Raw genomic sequence first — 17,654 nt, 5'->3', positions numbered from 1 at the left:
TATTTGCAATTGTTTTTCTTTCATGTTTTGTTTTGCCCTCCTGCAATAGACCCCATTGGGATTGGCAGTATGTAATAAATAAATTAATATAATAATTTCTATAAAATTCCATCCAGCTTCTATCGTTTAGTAACAATAACTTGTACTGCGATAGGAACGTACGCCGTCATTATTACAAAAGATGTAGCATTCGGTTCTCAAAGTCTCTGCTAGCCGCCTTGGTCTTCAAAGCTTTTAAAGGCACCAAAACCCGACCGTCAAGGGAGGTAATAAATTCCTTTGGAGGTAAGAACGTTATTTTCTATGGCCATAGAAGTGTTCGCGCTCTGAATATATTAGGATCTTGCAAGCATTCGAGGTCAAAGTCAAAGTGCAGTGTGTACAGCCTCAAGCAGCCGGTAGCCTAATTAGGCTTGAATTCAAGGCAACATTAAGTGCGAAATTAAGAAAGCATTGAAAAGGGCGTTCACGTGAAGGCAAAAACAAACTGATCAGGCCACCGCATATTGTGGCGCCGTGCATGTGGATAGCGTGATGAACTTGAAGAAGGCGACTACTGCGCTATAGATAGAAAAGAAAACATGTATGAGCCATTTCTTGAAAAATAAGGTTGCCATTGCGATTCCTGCTTGTAAAGTGTGCATACTGAACTCTAGTGACCCCACGTCCTTTTTCGTGTTGCTCGTGTAAGCCATTGTGGCGAATTCGCCATAAATCAAGCACTTTCTCACGAAGAAGTCCGCTGTAAACGGAATAAGCTTAGGAAGCTGAAGGTGCAATATATATATATATATATATATATATATATATATATATATATATATATATATATATATATATATATATATATATATATATATATATATAAACTCCGAGGAGTGAAAAACAAAGTGAGCTAAACCCTCTTGATTTGGCTTCATTATTTTAAACCTAAATCATCTATACATGGCTCTTCGCCATTTGGCTGTCCGTAACTTCACCTAGACCTCGGTCCTCTTCGACAAGAAATTGAAAAGAAAATCACGCCCAAGCACTCCGTACAGGTGGTTTACCAGCGATGCTGAAACGTGCTTCCCTGGTGTTTGTCACTGAGTTCATCCCGACGGTTCATTAAACGACGGCTTGGTAGGCTGCCGGATCCTCGGTGCGCAGTTGCTGCTTGCGCTCGGCTGCACGAGCCTGTTCTTGGGCCCGGGCTGCAACATCGGCATGGAGTAGATGAGCTCGTTCTCGGTTCTGCTCGCGCCTTTGCTAAACGAAAGCTGCCTGTTCCTCAGAAGTACGTATGGCGCGTGGCCTACGCATTTTGGAGCCGGAGAGAAACTGCTGCGTACGCGTTCGGCTGCGACGGAGATAAACGACACCACTACTGGCGCAGCCAATCGCGCACCTCTCGGTCTCTATTTCTTTTCGCGCATGTGCATGCGAATGCGCCAGAGGAGTTTGCGGCACATTAGCGACAGACGGACGGATGAATCGGCTCACCATCTAGAGCTTCGCTTTTACTAGAAAGGCGAAATTCAGGGTTTGCTTACACTGTGCATAAATAACCAAGAAGAATTCCACTTAAACGCACAACGCAAGAAAAGTGCAATCGACGACAAACATTTTCACCACAGAACAAAATATATGTCCTTTTCTACGCCTCGATCCGCTACACATATAGGTCACTTACCATTGCGATTTCGATGTTCACGAGAAGACGGGTAGGAGGCCACGCAGGCCATTGCAACTGCGAGCGTAAGGCTGAACAATACACGAGTCATTGTCTTCGACTGCGTATGCGCAGCGCTTGTGGACACGTTGAAGGAATTTTCTCCATCTTATATGCAAAAACATGCCTTTCATCACAGAAATTGACATCCCGCAGGGTCAGATACTGTAGCGCATGTAATACATTCGTCTTTCGTACCAATTGTTTCAAAAATACATCTATGGAGCAATCGCTTGTCTGCCGGCAATCTATTCTGTTTGAAGGGTCTCCACATGTAATACCGGACGCTTGGACATATCAGGGAGAGTAGAGGTCGGCTGCACCACAGTGAATGTTCAGGCGGAAATATGGAGATACCTTTGTCTTGCAAGTAGGTTGCACAACCGATTCTTGAAAAGTGGCTACGTCATAACTGAAGAGGGAGATGGAAAATGCAGGTCTTAAAATGACATCGTGTCTCCGTGCGTGGTTGCGTGACGTCTAAGCGAGCAGTGAGTTGGGCTCTATACGTCAGTACATGGCATAGACGTTAGTGACCACGTCGTGTCAAACTCATAGCAGTGTATTTTTTTAGTACGTGGCACACTTTGCCGCCCTTGTACGATGACTTATTTCATGAACGCATGACAGAAATGTTGGAACAATGTCACTTGTTTTACCTGTTTCACATAGTGTTTGGAAGGTACAGACACATCGCACATGCTTTTATTCTGTAAAAAAATGCGACATTTCCGAGTGCGCGGAATCATAGCACCTGAAGTCGTCTAACGTGTGCAGTGTCTTCACATAGCGTCGAACGTGGATGATTATAGTGCGTTGTTTTTCTTGTCTAATATCCTGCAATGCTGCATTGTGGACGCCTCCTCTGGTTCCTGCACGCGGTTTCTCGTGGCCATCAAAATGCATCGAGGACAGCCGAAGAAGCACTTGCGAAATTCTAGAACACCTGGGAAGTAGATCACATGAAAGGGGCGTGCCTAACCGTGCAGGTCAGCTGGTTTGTCGCCCATATAATCAAGAATTGCATGATGAGTACTGATTTCTCCTTAGTAGCCGGTAGGCTATCAATTTACATAAATAATTTTCAACAAAATGTTAAGGGCAGTGCTATGAGAATGTTTTTTTTTTCTTTTTTCCACTTGAATAAGAACACCACCTCCGTTTCTCGGCGACTTTCGGATTAATGAACACAGCACGGAGCATTCATGTGGATCAAGGGGTTTAAATGTTTTAATAAACTGTGTAATGCTGAAATGATTTCGATCACCGAGTTAGCATTACGAACATGGTGTCACATTATTCATTTCTTCTTTCGTGAGGGCCTAAGGCAAGAAAATTTGCCGGCATAACTTGTAGCAAGTGCACCTTTCATAGGAAGAAATAAGGTTACTCATCTGTTTTTTTTTTTAAGTGTGCTGAATTTTCCATCTGAAATTCTGAATATAATCGAAGAATCTCACCAGACGGTATGCGCAGCTTTCTAAATGCATTATTAAACAAGGATCTCGACAGCTGGCTATTTAAAACAAGGTGTTCTCCTCAGCTGCACGCACGCTATTTGAACGTGGAATGTTTCGGTGCAGATGCATTACGCCAAGTTAGCCTGTATTACTTTATTCAGAGTACGCATACATTATACCAATATCACTCGTTTAAGTTATAATTTTGTGACCTTCGATTAAAGTATCGGAACATTTTGCAACTTCTCCGCCTTGTAAGCTCTTCTAGATGGTCGCCACGTGTGTGACATACTGTAACACGGCCGGGCAAGAACACATAGTGCGTGTGCGAGTTTCCTTGACGCCGAAGTCGCGAGAATAAAATTGGCAAAACTTGTAACATTTGATTACCTTCTTCACGAAAGCGTCCCTTCACGTACATTTTAATTTGCGAGTTGGATGTGCAAAGCTTTTTCTTTTTTTTTTGCATGTTTCTTTTGTTTTACATGTGGCTTCATTTGAAGCTCCTGCGTTATCGTCGGTCCATGATTTCAATGACTACTGATTGGCTAAGAAGAGTATTTTTTACGTGATTTTCATATTCTGCATCGGTTAGTTGGCGCGCTATAACGTAAAACTATTCCAAACTTTTCTATTCCAATCCTGCTATCAGCCCTCCACGATTGGTCGAAAACTATTTTAGACCACGCCCACTTCACCTGTCTGTCACGCGACGTCACGAAAACCGCGATGCCTCCCCATCTGATATGATGTGTACACACTGATTATGCATGATTTGACAGAAAAAAGAAAAACTTATCTCTGATTCTACCCCTTTTCGCCATTAGCCCTCAACTATTGGTAAAAAGTTTTCGGGCTGCACCCACTTCACCTGCCTGTCACACGACGTTACAAAATCGCACAAACTCACCGCGTCAAAGTGACGTGTACGCGATAAAGGTACATTAATACGCCGAACAAAACTGAATTTTCTTCGGAATAGCCGCAGGCTGCCCCATTCCAAAAGGAATAAAAGATGGCTGCCGCCGATCGCTGAGACGCTGGCTACTCGCACCTGCCGGAGAGCATGGGTGTATTTGCGTATAATAAAACTTCTTGCGTGGCCGTGTAACGTTTTCGAGCCTTTTAGGCACGTTTACTACTTCATTCTGCCAACTCTTCGTTGCTGAGGGTCAGTTTTAGCCTCATTCTTAAGCTTCCGTTGCATGCCGCCGTGGTTTTCGGCCAGCCACCACAAGCTAAGTAAAAGAAACCCGACCAATCGCAGACGCCGGCACCACCCTCTTCATCCGGTTATCGCTTTTCAGTGCACTGGCTCTGCCCGAGTGAATCCCTCTCCACTTGAGCGTTCTCCTCGCCTCTTGTCAGCCAATGAGTGGGCACGGGATAGCGGCAACCATGCAGTCGCCGCTAAACCCTTTTTGCTTCTTCATGCAGTTCATCGTGCTCCTTGGAGTATGGCTGTATCCCTCGACCTGCGCATGTGCGGTTTCACCAGTGCTCATCTATAATGACTCACCGACACCGTTGCCAGTCCGGCTATCTGACGCAAGTCAAGATCTTTGGTGCCAGCAAGTAATCCAGGGCGCCATCTTCATACCTTTGCACACGGATTCACAGCCGCCAGGAGCGACATCTCCCTTCTGGCTCTACTTAAGCAGCTGCCTTCGTCCGGCCACTTTCAGTGGGCACGGGATAGCGGCAACCATGCAGTCGCCGCTAAACCCTTTTTGCTTCTTCATGCAGGTCTGTGAAGCTCCGTCTCTTTACTCTAAACGTACGAGTAACGTCTGTCTGCTGCTTTTCCCGTGCCCAAGTGTATTTTTTGCCTCACTGTGTGAATGTGCGTTTGTTGCAAGGCTACTCATCCTATCTGGTGACGTTGAACTTAATCCGGGACCCGCAACTGACGCGCAGTACAAAGAACTTCTTGCAGCCATTTCTGCCCTTTCAGCAAAAATAGATTCACGACACACAGAGGTAATGAGTGGTCTCGCCGAATTAAAGGAAAAACAGGCTCAATTAACTAATCAAGTGTTCGATTTAACCACTAGATTAACGACAGTTGAATCGCTTGTTGAATCACTTGAGCTTAACCCATCGTCAGCTGACATACCTGCAGTTGTAGCTCACGCCGTTAAAACTGAAAATGCCTCCCTCCTGACACGTCTCGATGATCTAGAAGATCGCTCCCGCCGGGATAACTTAATATTTTATGGTATTTCTGACACTCCGTCAGAAACATGGGCGCAGTCCGAAAAATTGGTGTGCGAATTTTTATCTCATCATCTTAAGTTTGAGGTCCCCGAGAATATGGTATGTAGAGCCCACCGACTTGGCTCGTATACTGCTAACAAGACTCGCCCGATTATAATGAAATTTTCTTGCTCAAAACTAAAGGATAAAATTCTGGCACTAAAATCTAATCTGAAATCCACCGGGGTATCTGTGGGCGAAGATTTCTGCCGAGCAACGCGCCAGTCTAGGAAAAAGCTGCTTGATTTTGCTAAGGCATCAGGACAGACATACTCAATACGGCTAAATAAGTTGTTTTTGAACAAGAAGTGCTACGTTTACTGTTCTACCACTGACAATGTATGCGAAGTCAACATGCCACGTGCAGCACGCTCTTCTGTTCGGTCGCGTCAAGCTATCGAAGGAAATGGTTCGACATAGCTAGCACATGCGCAATCTAATAACACCATATCTGTCTTTTTCACTAACGTGCGAAGTCTACTAAATAAACGTGCTGCGGTGTCCTCACTGATTGATTCATGCGCTGCTGACATAGTATGTCTCACTGAAACATGGCTCTCTGCTCGGATAAAAAATAGCGAAATTTTTGATTGTGAAAAACTGTATTCATGTTATCGCTGCGATCGTGGTGTGCGATCAGGTGGAGGTGTCTTGATTGCAGTATCTGAAACGCTCACTTCAAGCTCAGTTTCCATAGAAACACCACTTGAACTTGTTTGCGTGCGCGTTGTACTCGACAACAGAGATGTTATATTTTGCACATGCTATCGCCCTCCTACTGCTTCGACATCATTTTGCGATGACCTTCACGACGCATTGAACAAATTAGTTGTCAGATACCCTAACGCTCCCCTTTTTCTTCTTGGTGACTTTAACTTTCCCGATATCATTTGGCGTAACGACATGGCAACGTCCCAGTCTTCTCAGAGTACCCAGTTCATAAACACTTGTTTGGATTTCCACTTCACCCAGCTTGTACTGAAACCAACGCGCGTGTCTGCCTCTTCATCTAACATACTAGATCTGATTCTCACTACGAACCCTGACACAGTTTCCCCAATTATTTACATAAAAGGCTTAAGTGATCACCTTGCACTCACTTTTCATATCAACGCACGGGCTCCTGTTAAGAAAACTACGAAGGTGATCCGCGATTACAGCAAAGCCGACTTGGCTTCCATCACCGCTGAAATGGAAAATTTCGCAGCTTCTTACATCGCTAATTGCGATCAGCGCTGTGTTGAAGAAAACTGGTGCATTTTCAAAAATAAATTGTTGTCATTAATCGAACGTTTCGTACCGCAAAGAACAGTCGCTTGCAAGCCACGGTCCCCTTGGTTCAACCCCTTTTTGAAGCGACTACGTAACAAAAAAAAGCGGTTGTTTCGTCGCGCAAAAGCTTCATGCAGTGACGTTGCTTGGTCCGCTTACTACCTCACTGAAAATGACTACAACACAGCCTCCGCTAGTGCGAAACAGCATTTTTATTCTGTTACCCTTCCGTCCATCTTACAAACTAATCCTCGCAAATTCTGGACCATAGTTAACGGTACACCAAGCAAAATAATCCAATTAACATACCCAAATGATCAACCTGTTGCTCCTGAAGAATGCTGTAATGTATTTAATGATGTTTTCTCTTCACATGTTACCACAATGCCACGTGGATTACCGCTTGTATCCAATTCTGGTTTTTCGCCCATGGATCCAATCTCTATTGACTGGGTTGGTGTTAGCTGCCTAATTAACAATCACAAAACGTCCTCCTCTGCCGGCCCAGACTGCCTGAACTCAAAAATTTTGAAGTGTACTAATGTATTTTCTGCTGTTATTTTGTCGCACATTTTCACTCAGTCATTACAGCAGTCTGTTCTTCCACACGACTGGTGCGTGGGAAAGGTGATTCCAGTTCATAAATCAGGTAACACACACTTACCAAGCAATTACAGGCCTATCTCACTAACAAGCATTTCATGTAAAATTCTTGAGCATATAATATATTCTCATTTGGCTGAGTTTTTAGAATCAAACTCCTTTTTCAACCCCTGTCAACATGGTTTCCGTAAGTTCTTTTCCTGTGAAACACAGCTCTTAACATTTACTAACGATCTCTTTGCAATTTCTGATCTAGGTACCGACATTGACTGCGTATTTCTTGATTTTGCCAAAGCCTTTGACTCTGTGACCCATGATTTACTTCTGCTTAAGCTGTCTCAACTTAACTTGGACGCTAATGTACTCGAATGGATAAAAAACTTTCTTTCTAACAGGACGCAGTTTGTAAACACTAATAACTGTAATTCTCGGTTTTCTAACGTACCAGCAGGTGTTCCTCAAGGGTCAGTCCTGGGTCCACTTCTCTTTCTAATCTATATTAACGATCTTCCGAACTGCGTTCTTTACTCTTCCATAAAGCTTTTCGCGGATGACTGTGTTCTTTACCGTAAAATTACTAATCCTTCAGATTCGCAAGAGCTGCAGGACGACCTTAACCGCGTAATTGAGTGGTGTTCTAATTGGTGCATGCAACTAAATTCAAATAAATGCAAGGCCATGCGTATATCTCGTAACGCTGCCACACACACCTACTTTATTAATGGTGCACCTGTGACGTCAGTCAGCTCTTACAAGTATCTCGGCCTTCACATATCAAATAACCTTTCTTGGCACTCGCATATTGACTATGTTACTAAAAACGCTAATAGCATGCTTGGTTACTTACGCCGTAATTTTAGCTCTGCCCCTTCTTCCCTGAAGCTAACTCTTTATAAAACTTTAGTTCGCTCCAAATTGGAGTATGCTTCAGCCATTTGGGATCCGACTCAGTCTTCATTAGTTTCTACTCTTGAAAGTATTCAAAATCGAAGTGCACGCTTTGTATTATCTAATTATTCTCGCTATGCAAGTATTTCTTCAATGAAACGAACTCTTAACTTACCTGATCTTTCGTCACGCCGCAAATCTTCCCGTCTCTCCCTTTTTCACAAAGTTTTTCACTTGAACCCCCTGTTAAAAGAGACCCTTCTTGCCCCTCCGTCTTATATTTCTGCCCGCACTGACCACAGCCTTAAAATCGGGGTGCCATTGTGCCGTACTAACCGGTACAGTGACTCATTCATCCCCAGGACGAGCACGGACTGGAATCGCCTTCCCGCCTCAATCACACTCATCACCGACCCTACTAACTTCAAGACCGCCGTTCAAAATGCCTTTTGTTAGTATTTTTGTTAATACTTTTTTGTTTGTATTTTTTACTGCATTACTTCTTGTTTTGACTCCACTCCTTTCTGTAACGCCTTCGGGCCTTGAAAGTACGTGAAATAAATAAATAAATAAATTAGATACGACAAGCCGCTCAGTGTAGAAAATGTTATTCGTTTGTCAAGCAAACAAAAGGGACCTCCAATGAACGAGGAGAGCGTTTTATTGGTCTGTTCAGACAACCTTGCGGGTGACCGCCCAATGCTTGCGTCAGTGGTTACGCAAATTTGACGTCAGGATATTGGAATAGAAACATATTGGAATAGTTTTACGTTATAGGGCCCTTGGTTCTAGTACTTGGGCTGCGGCTCTGCATCAAGATGGCGAGCGCATTCTTTTTTGTCTGTGTGTGTGTCGACGTATAATGCCCTGATAATAGCGGTGGCCTCGAACCCACAAGGACGAAAGTATTCCTTTCCTACCGGACATCGTTCTGCGCTTTCCGGAGAATCTGTCAAGCTTTGGACAAATACGTTCCGTTATTTGTTAGCCTACAAGGCGGACATGAAGTAAACGCTCCACTTGAAGGCGCATGCAGAGACGTTCTATCCATAACACGGCAGTGTAAATATTTAGGCTGTGTGAGAATCGCTCGAAATGTGGATTATTTCAGCTCATTCGCTAACTCGTAACTGTTGTTCACTTTAAGAAAATGCTTCGCCAGTGGATCTTCGCATAAAAATCGTTATACGAACAAGAGAGTGCAAAATAATGTGGTGTGTGGGGACCTTTCGTAGCCGCATAAGGCCGACTGAAGCTTACTACTGATTCCAAGCAATTTTTTGCCTGCCACTGTTTGACGATCTGTTCTAATACTTATATTGTTCTCACAATAATTGACCCTAAAGCTTCGTTCAATAAGAAATGTATGAACAGGGCTGGCTGGCCGAAGGGGATAGTAGGTAAGCACTGTTGAAACAAATGCCCAATTAGACAGCTACGAGATCGCTAATCGCATTAAAATCACCATTCGATCATCTCCAAAGGATAGATGAGCCACCAATCTTTATTGGCACTACTTCAAATTCGAGGTTGCCGTCAGTGGTGGCGCCATTGGTGGTTGCATTCCTAGCAAATTGAAATCACAATATGTACCAAAAGACATGGAATGCATTAACAGACGATAGATACATTGGTAACAGAATTGTACGCACATTTTCATCCCGGCGTTCATCTTCATGGTCAAGAGCCTGGTTGTAGAGCCCTTGTCAGTCGCTCCATCTGCCCAACAGCGCTCCTGAATGACGTCGGTTGCTTTGCCGATAGGCGAGAAGGCAACGCATACGTCCTCGTCAGGCATACTATGGAAGAGCCAGTGCACCTTCATTGGAACGTCCCTGTTGGTTGGATTAACGAAGGTGCAGCACTTACTTTTCACTTGCATTTTGCCTATGCTGACCACCTTCTACGCCGCTTCAGCACCCTTGTACGTGACGGCCCCCACGTGGCTCATGCGGTACGCCCCCATGGCTGTACCCTCGAGGAGCACCGACTGTTCAATGAGGGCGTCACGAAAGTCTTCTACCCTATTCGGGCGAGCATTTGCGTCAGTGATAAAAAAAAAGGTTTTCAAAGCTAGCCGGCCTGTAGGCAAATTGGGCAGAACCAACTGGTATTCACTATCGATTGAAGAAAGCCCGTTTCCGCGGCCAAGCATTGCCGCTGTAACCGCTCCAACGGAGCCCTGCATTCTGCGTCCGTGCACACAACACAACGTTACACTGGAGCGTCTCCATTATATTCCATAGTAGTCGGGCAAGGTAGCACGACGTCACGGATTCGAGTGCGCCGGCCTTGTGCTAACCAGGCGGCGTTGGCCAACCGTCTCAACGCACTCGCTTGCCTGCGAGGAGTTCATCTCGAATGACCGCTCAGCTGCGTTCAATTGGACAGTTATGCTTTCGCATTCATAACTCATAAGAAGTGCTTAGGTGTCCTCGGATCTTCTGTCGACCTTCCTTTCCTGAACTCACAGTAGCATGGATTTAGTAGCTTACTGCTCGCTAGGTAATTTCGAAAGAGGCGATTTATCAGTTCTTCAAAAGGCTTGCATTGGCAGCCAGGGACAGCTATTGACTGGCAACTCTTAAACAGAGCATTATGTTTTTCTTCTTTGAGGATCGGTATTACTATACCCTGCTTCCAACTGCAGGGTACATGCCCTGCAGCCCTAATTTTGTTAAAATACTAAAGAAGCACAGTGTACGCATCGGGTACCGCTATCTCTTTATCGTTTAATAAAAAACCTGCCCCTCCAAGTGGTGAATTTGGGCTGGAGTTCAAGGTGGCTTTGAATTCAGCAATAGTAACGAGGAGTATATACGTTTAATTTCGACTGTATTTGAGGTACAGTATCTTTTTTTTCCACATTTTCTTTGTGCTTCAGTGGGTGAGATCTTGTGCAATAGGATACCGTGGACGTAAGTATTGGTTCCCATTTATTGACGTTTACTGCCTCTTCCTTAGTTAGGCTGGAATGAAGCGGCAGGTAAGTCCTTCTGTCTAGCCTGTAGTGTTGCAAAATGTCAGCGTACCTTTTGGGGACTTCATCGTTCTTCCTTCGCGCCTCCTGTAAAAAATCGTGGTGAACGTGAGCGCGGGTGGAGGCGTTGGCTGCCTTATTCCCGAACAAAGGCTCGTGCCCCGGTGTCCAAACGATGTATAAGTTGGGTAGATGCCTCTTTGACGTTGCTATGAGGATTTGTAAGGCTTGTCTGGAGATTCTCTCTCTATGAAAATTTTGGCAAGCTGCTTGTGAATCAATGAGTATTATTGCTGCCTCTCCACAGGATGAGATGGCCAGGGCTATTGCTCTCTTCTGCCGTGTCTATTTCGCTTTTAAGATGCTAGCTGCCGTTCTTTGCGCTTGGTGTCAACGACGCTGATAGCATGGGCTGGAGTTCCAGTGTACTTCGCTGTATCATTTCACGCATGTGCACGTACTGCGATGTCCCAGCACCCCATGCCATATAGAACGTGGATGTGTGCAAAAACACAGCACCGTCGACAGCCAAACACCAATGGAAGAGCAGTGGCAGGCCAAGCTATCAGACCCAGACCCGAATAATTAACGCAGCCTGGTGGAACAGGCACCGGAGATGGTCATTGCCCGTAGCTACCTGAAATAAGGAGGCCGCCCACCTAGGGCGCACAATGCGCTTGTTTAGAGAAAAGATTTTTCTCTCTCTGAGTTTCCGAAATTCTTTCGAGTAATGTGCTGAACTTCAAGTGCTTGAAAGGTGCATCAAGAGTAATAACCTGCTCTTCCAAGCTTTCTTCTATTGGTTGACCAAGGGCAGTGAACCTATATTCTCTCAATTATAGTTTTCAACCCATTTCACACATTTTCTTGGTCGCTACATGATTTCATGTCAAAGAGACACTTCTCCCAGCGTTTCCTTCTTGCCGTTCGCCTAATGCGTCTACCTTGCGACATTTGTTTGCTTGAAATTGATGACTTTCCCGCATTTGAATACGAATGAAACAACCCCTTGCCTTTGCTCTGGTTTTTGTGCGCATGGTTACACTGTTCGTTCCGCCATGGCACACGTGTTTTGTTTCCACAGTTACTTGCCTGTGGCATGCATTCTGCGGCAGCATCTATTATGAGAGCCGTAATAGATGGAGCAGCGCAATCATTAAAACCATCTACTTATTCGCGTCATATTCGAGTGCGTTATCAAAAAAATTTCACACTCGGCTCATGTCAGCATTCATCGTGGGACACTAGCTAAGGCGCGTTGCGTGGTATTGTTTGTTTTCAACAAAATTCAGAGAGAGAGAGAGAGAGAGAGAGAGAGATAACTTTACTGAGGAAAAGCAGGGTTATGGGGGCCGTAGAGTGAGTCGTCATTCCGAGACTCCAGTGGCCACCGCCACGCACTGGGCCTGATCCAGTAGGCTCCATTGAGTCTCTGAGTTAGTCCGGAAATTGGGAAGTTGTCACTTCCGCTCCTAAGTGGACGTGCACTTTAATGAAGGAAACAGCGCAGGGAAGCGTATGAAACACTTCTGTGGGCTTCGCAAAAATGTGTTGGCTTCTTTTTGTTTAAAAGGCATTCTTTTGGAGTAAGTAAATATTTCTTAATAGCACATCCACGGGAATTATGGTGTGATCACACCCAAAGTTGTTGATGTGGATTAAAATATTCCACTGAACAATATGGTACAGATAGCTGGTTTGTGAGTGCTATAACATCAGTGCTACTGAAACGGCAGTCAGAGCTATTGTAAATTGATCAAACAGTACTGAACCTCTCTAGCATCATCACTAAAGGCGCTATGAATTCGACAGCCGAGATTAGTTGTATTCACTTAAATACAACATACTTTAGTAAAATTACTGCCGCAGGGTGGCAGCCTGAGCGCGTATAGTAATTCATTGACGTCATCCCGGTTTTTGATAAGTCATCTGCAACACCAAAATGTAATAGTACCTGGCTCCATAATAAGTGGAAGTGGTGAAAGGTAAAGCGCTTTTTAGTAGGTGGAATAGTAAAGTATGATCGATATGTGGATGTGCGCACTTCTAAGCTAGTGACCTATGTTGTAAATTCATTGCTTAGAAACAAGCCTGATATTTTTTTTCCTTTTCTGGTATGCTCGCGAGAGTCTCGACGCTCTCTTGGTGACAAAGTTACCGAAGTGCTGTATGTCTTGTGTCCGTTGCGACATTTGAGGCGCTGGAGACCCGCTCTGGGAGCACATTAACTCGTGTATCAGCCAGCGCTTTAGCAGCTGGGGGCTTGAAGACCGCAGATTTGTTCGAGGTCCTGTCGCAGAGAGGTCAGATTGCGCGACAACCGAGGCACACTGCGCGTACCCTGAGAGGCGCGGGAAACCATAGTGGCGCGACATTTCGCCATAGCTGACATAGAGCAGGCAGGGCACTCGCCTTAGGGCTTCCTTAAATGATGAATTTTCTTTTTCTTTCACGTTATTCAAGATTATTTCTTTTTTGAACGCGTTATCATTTGGAGTATGAAAGCGGGGAAAAAATTCAGTGCCTTTCCACTATGTTAAGGTGGATGACAGCGAAACTGTGTATGTAGTCCCCTTAATGGCGAACTGTCCATAGCTGTGCGTCAAATTCCGTATGCACATAAATGGAAGGCGAGGTGTGACTAGTCGCTCCTCCACGATGTTGAGCCTGGGAAGTTGATGAGTCACGGGGGCGTATACATACCAATGTATTGTTGCGAAACGCAGCACGACACCTTTTACTAACGAATCCCGGCACCTAGAAAAGACACGTACTTCACCGCACTCTGATGGCACACACTGCTTCACCGTAGCCAAGGCGATAGCGCGTTGGTCTACGTCCCGCAGTGCAGTAATGGTTGTGAGGTCACTCAAAAACCACAAGCGGTCACACACAACACAGGCCACCCAAAATTAGTACCCCACAAACTTTCTCTTTAACCTGGCCGTTGCTCCGGGGAAACGTTCCCAAGTTTTCGGGATCGGGGCCATGTGGACGGTTCCCATTTGCTTTCGGCCTAGTGGTCCTGGCTGACAGCACGCTTACGGGACCACCACCACGGGAGAGCGTAAGGGAAGGGAAGGAGATGTGCAAGCGCTGTGCACGCCGACAAAGAGAGAACCGTGCGAACGTAGACATGGTCGAAGCGGGTAAAATGTAGTGTCTATTCTTATCAGTTTAATATCTGATACGGTTATTATTTGGACCTACGATATCAAGCCTATTTTTGCAAGTTGGTGGAGTACTTCTAAGTCTGCTTCCTCTCCGCCACAGGTTGGCTCGGTATTGCACTATCTTCGGAATCGGCACACGTTTTTGGCGAAATTCTCGATTTATACGGCTCGAAAGAGGCACGCAATTTTTTCTGGAACCTAGCCATAGCTTCGCTGTAAAAAGTATATTTGCTTATACGTGCAAGTGAGCAGAAAAACAAGCAGTCCAAAAATGATATGTTCAAAGCGTACTCCAAGAGTCACAAAATTCGTCACAACTTATCAATTGCAGAACGAAGGGCACTCGAAAAGTTTCCCAACGTCTCCAAGATTACAATCAAGGCGGCTGGCAAAGGGGTAGGCATAGTTATTTTAAATGCGTCGCAATACTGATGGACAGGTCGCGGCAACTATTGGGCAGAAAATTCTGCAGGGAGCTTCACAACGATCCCACCTCTGAGATTGAAAATAATAGAAGACAAACCGTGGCGACTCTTTGTCCGGCTGAGCTAGTAAGCAGTAGACTGCTAAGAGCGATTTTGGGAGCTCATTATATTTCCTGTCGCTTTCATCTGCTCTCCAAAATTTATTAACCAGGCAATATCGGCCGTCTGATACTATTCAGCCACAATACGTTACCGGAAAGTATACCAGAATTTATTAAACAACTCATAGAAGGCATCACAGCGATATTCCTCTCTTAGTTGACGGGACAAGCCACTTTATCCGCGTATTGGGCGACCTCCGCATCCACGCCCACAGTTTTCTGGAGACCATGGACGTGTGCTCCTTTTACGCAAACATTCCTAATCGTGATGGGATAGTAGCGACGGTATCTGCATATGGAAAACTGGCCCGGCGGTGGGTGTAGGTAGCCTTGCTTGGTACGCACTTCTGCATCTCGCACTGAATCTTAGCCATATTGAATTCAATGACAAGCACTTGCTTCAGGTCAGTTGGCCCTGCGATGAATAGACGCATGGCCCCAAATTTGGCCAGTATCTTGACGGCCTGCCTCGAAATTCCATTTACTGAAGATCGCACTCTAATGTTTTTATACTTCGGAAAGCTTCCTTGATAATATTGTTACAAGCGTGAAAGTGTTGGATGATTTGGGTATGGGGTGCCGCCAGCAGCAGTGGGACACGGGGAATGAGAGCGATTCCTCTAACGATTCCAACAATTCCTCTAAAGGGAATCGTTGGATCGTAGTGTGCACGGACCACCTGACACGATATTGTGAAACGGCTGCAATACCAACGGCTACTGAAGCAGACGTGCGCCTTTTCTTGCTACATTTTATCATTCTCCGACACTGGCCTCCGAAAGTCGTTATTAGCGATCGTGGGCGACAGTTTACAGAAGAGGGGGTTGAAGTGATGCTCCGTCTATGTTGTTGAAGTTTTCGACACTCTACGCCGTACCACCCATAAACAGACGGCCTTACAGAACGCACCAACAGAACTCTCATGAACATGTCGTCCATGTATTTCTCGACGGATCACGAGAACAGGGACGGCGTCCTACCTTTCGTTACTTATGCATTTAACACCGCCCAGCACGAAACTACCGGCTACAGCCCCTTCTTTTTCCTTTACGCTCGACCGCCACCTACGATCTTCCCATATATGAACCACAATGGTGCTTGCATATCTCAGACCATCTGTCGTGCAGAAGCAGCCCACCGCCTTGCTTATTTGCGCACTCTTGCTTCAAAGGATCGCTTGAAGGCACATTACGACCGCCGACATCGACGTGTCACATATGATCCAGGTGACTTAGTGTGACTGTGGACGCCTGACAGAAAACGTAGGTTGTGCGAAAAACTGCTGGCGCACTATGTTGGACCTTACGTGGTGTTAGACCGTATAAACGAATTGATGTAGCGCATAGCGCGTCTCCTTTCAAATCGTCGACGTTCTTCAGAGACTTAACTGACTCATGTTACCCGCTTGGAGGCCAGCACCACTCGAGATGATGTTTGACTTACCCGGTGGGCTTTGTCTGCGCAGGGGGATGTGTTACAAGCCTGGAAGTCTTGGATGATTTGATCTGAAGTGAAGGCGCGACAACCATAGTGGACGAAGAGGGAACACACACTAACAGGGCGCCTATTCCCTCTTCCCTCTTCGTCCACCGTCGTTGTAGCGCCTTCACTTCAGATCACGCTTAACCAACACGCCCAACTATCCATACTAATAATGGATGATTTGGGTATGTGCCGCCAGCAGCAGTGGGACACGGTGTAAGAGAGAGGACGTTCGCCTAGTGTTAACCGAATCTCGGCTGGTGCTCAGGAGCGTCGATTGCGTCCCAATAAACCCTCTCTCCACAGAGAGTAGACCGTAACAATATATTTCTCGTGTGGAACCACGATGAAAGAGCCTCCTTCATTTTACATCGGACTTCAACAAGTGCCACCCATTGATCAAATTCACCCAGACTATTTCCAAACCTAGTATCCACTTCTTGGGCGTCACTGTTTTGCTGGAAAGCGACTGCTTGTCGACAAACCTTTACAAGGAAACCTACAGACCGCCAGCAACATCTACACTTTAAAAGCAGCTACCCTCAGCATTGTAACACGAGCATCTCACACTCTCAAGTTTGCAGGTACCGTAGAATTTCTTACGGCATCCAGGAACATTGACAAACACGCCGAACAACTGAAGCGTGCCTTATCGCACCAAAGTTATCCAGAATGCATTATTGATGACAACATATAATGCGCTCATAATGTGAACCGGAATTCAAGGACCCAAAGTCAATGCCCGACGCTACCTCCTGAACAAATCTTATACTAAACTATCACCATTGCCACAAGTGACCACACTTGCCCGACATTTTAATGTTTGTATATTTCATTCGAAGTAACCGACTAACCTCTAACTTCAAGGAACCATCTTCCATGGTGTACTGCAGCGATAAAAGACCTGAAGGACCTCCTTGTCAGGCTAAGCACGAGGCCGTGAGATTGGATACCGGCCATGGTGGCCGCATTCAGATGGATGCGAAATGCGAAAACACTCGTGTACTTGGATTTACGAGCACGTTGAAAAACCCCAAGTGGCCCAAATTATTTCGGCGTCCCACACTACGGCGGTCCTCATAATCCGATCGTGGTTTTAGCGTGTAGAATTCCATAATTTCTTAAGCTGCTTGTCAGAGCGAAAACGGAACTCGCCAAAATTGAGTAAGATGCCATCCTTGTGGAATTTCTTGTTCTCGTGTGTGCCTGCATCTCGTCACAACGCGTCACCAAAACCCAA

The 17,654-nt window shown here is 45.4% G+C and overlaps 1 pseudogene; it reads left to right on the top strand.

Annotated features, from left to right (window-relative positions):
* The first annotated feature begins 14,309 nt into the window (after nt 1-14,309).
* Nucleotides 14,310-14,489, top strand: LOC126526079 (U2 spliceosomal RNA; annotated as a pseudogene).
* The last annotated feature ends 3,165 nt before the right edge of the window (nt 14,490-17,654 follow it).

This window comes from Dermacentor andersoni, chromosome 8 (assembly GCF_023375885.2).
Source record: "Dermacentor andersoni chromosome 8, qqDerAnde1_hic_scaffold, whole genome shotgun sequence".
NCBI classification, from domain to species: Eukaryota; Metazoa; Arthropoda; class Arachnida; order Ixodida; family Ixodidae; genus Dermacentor; species Dermacentor andersoni.
This window is presented reverse-complemented; position numbering and strand designations above follow the sequence as displayed.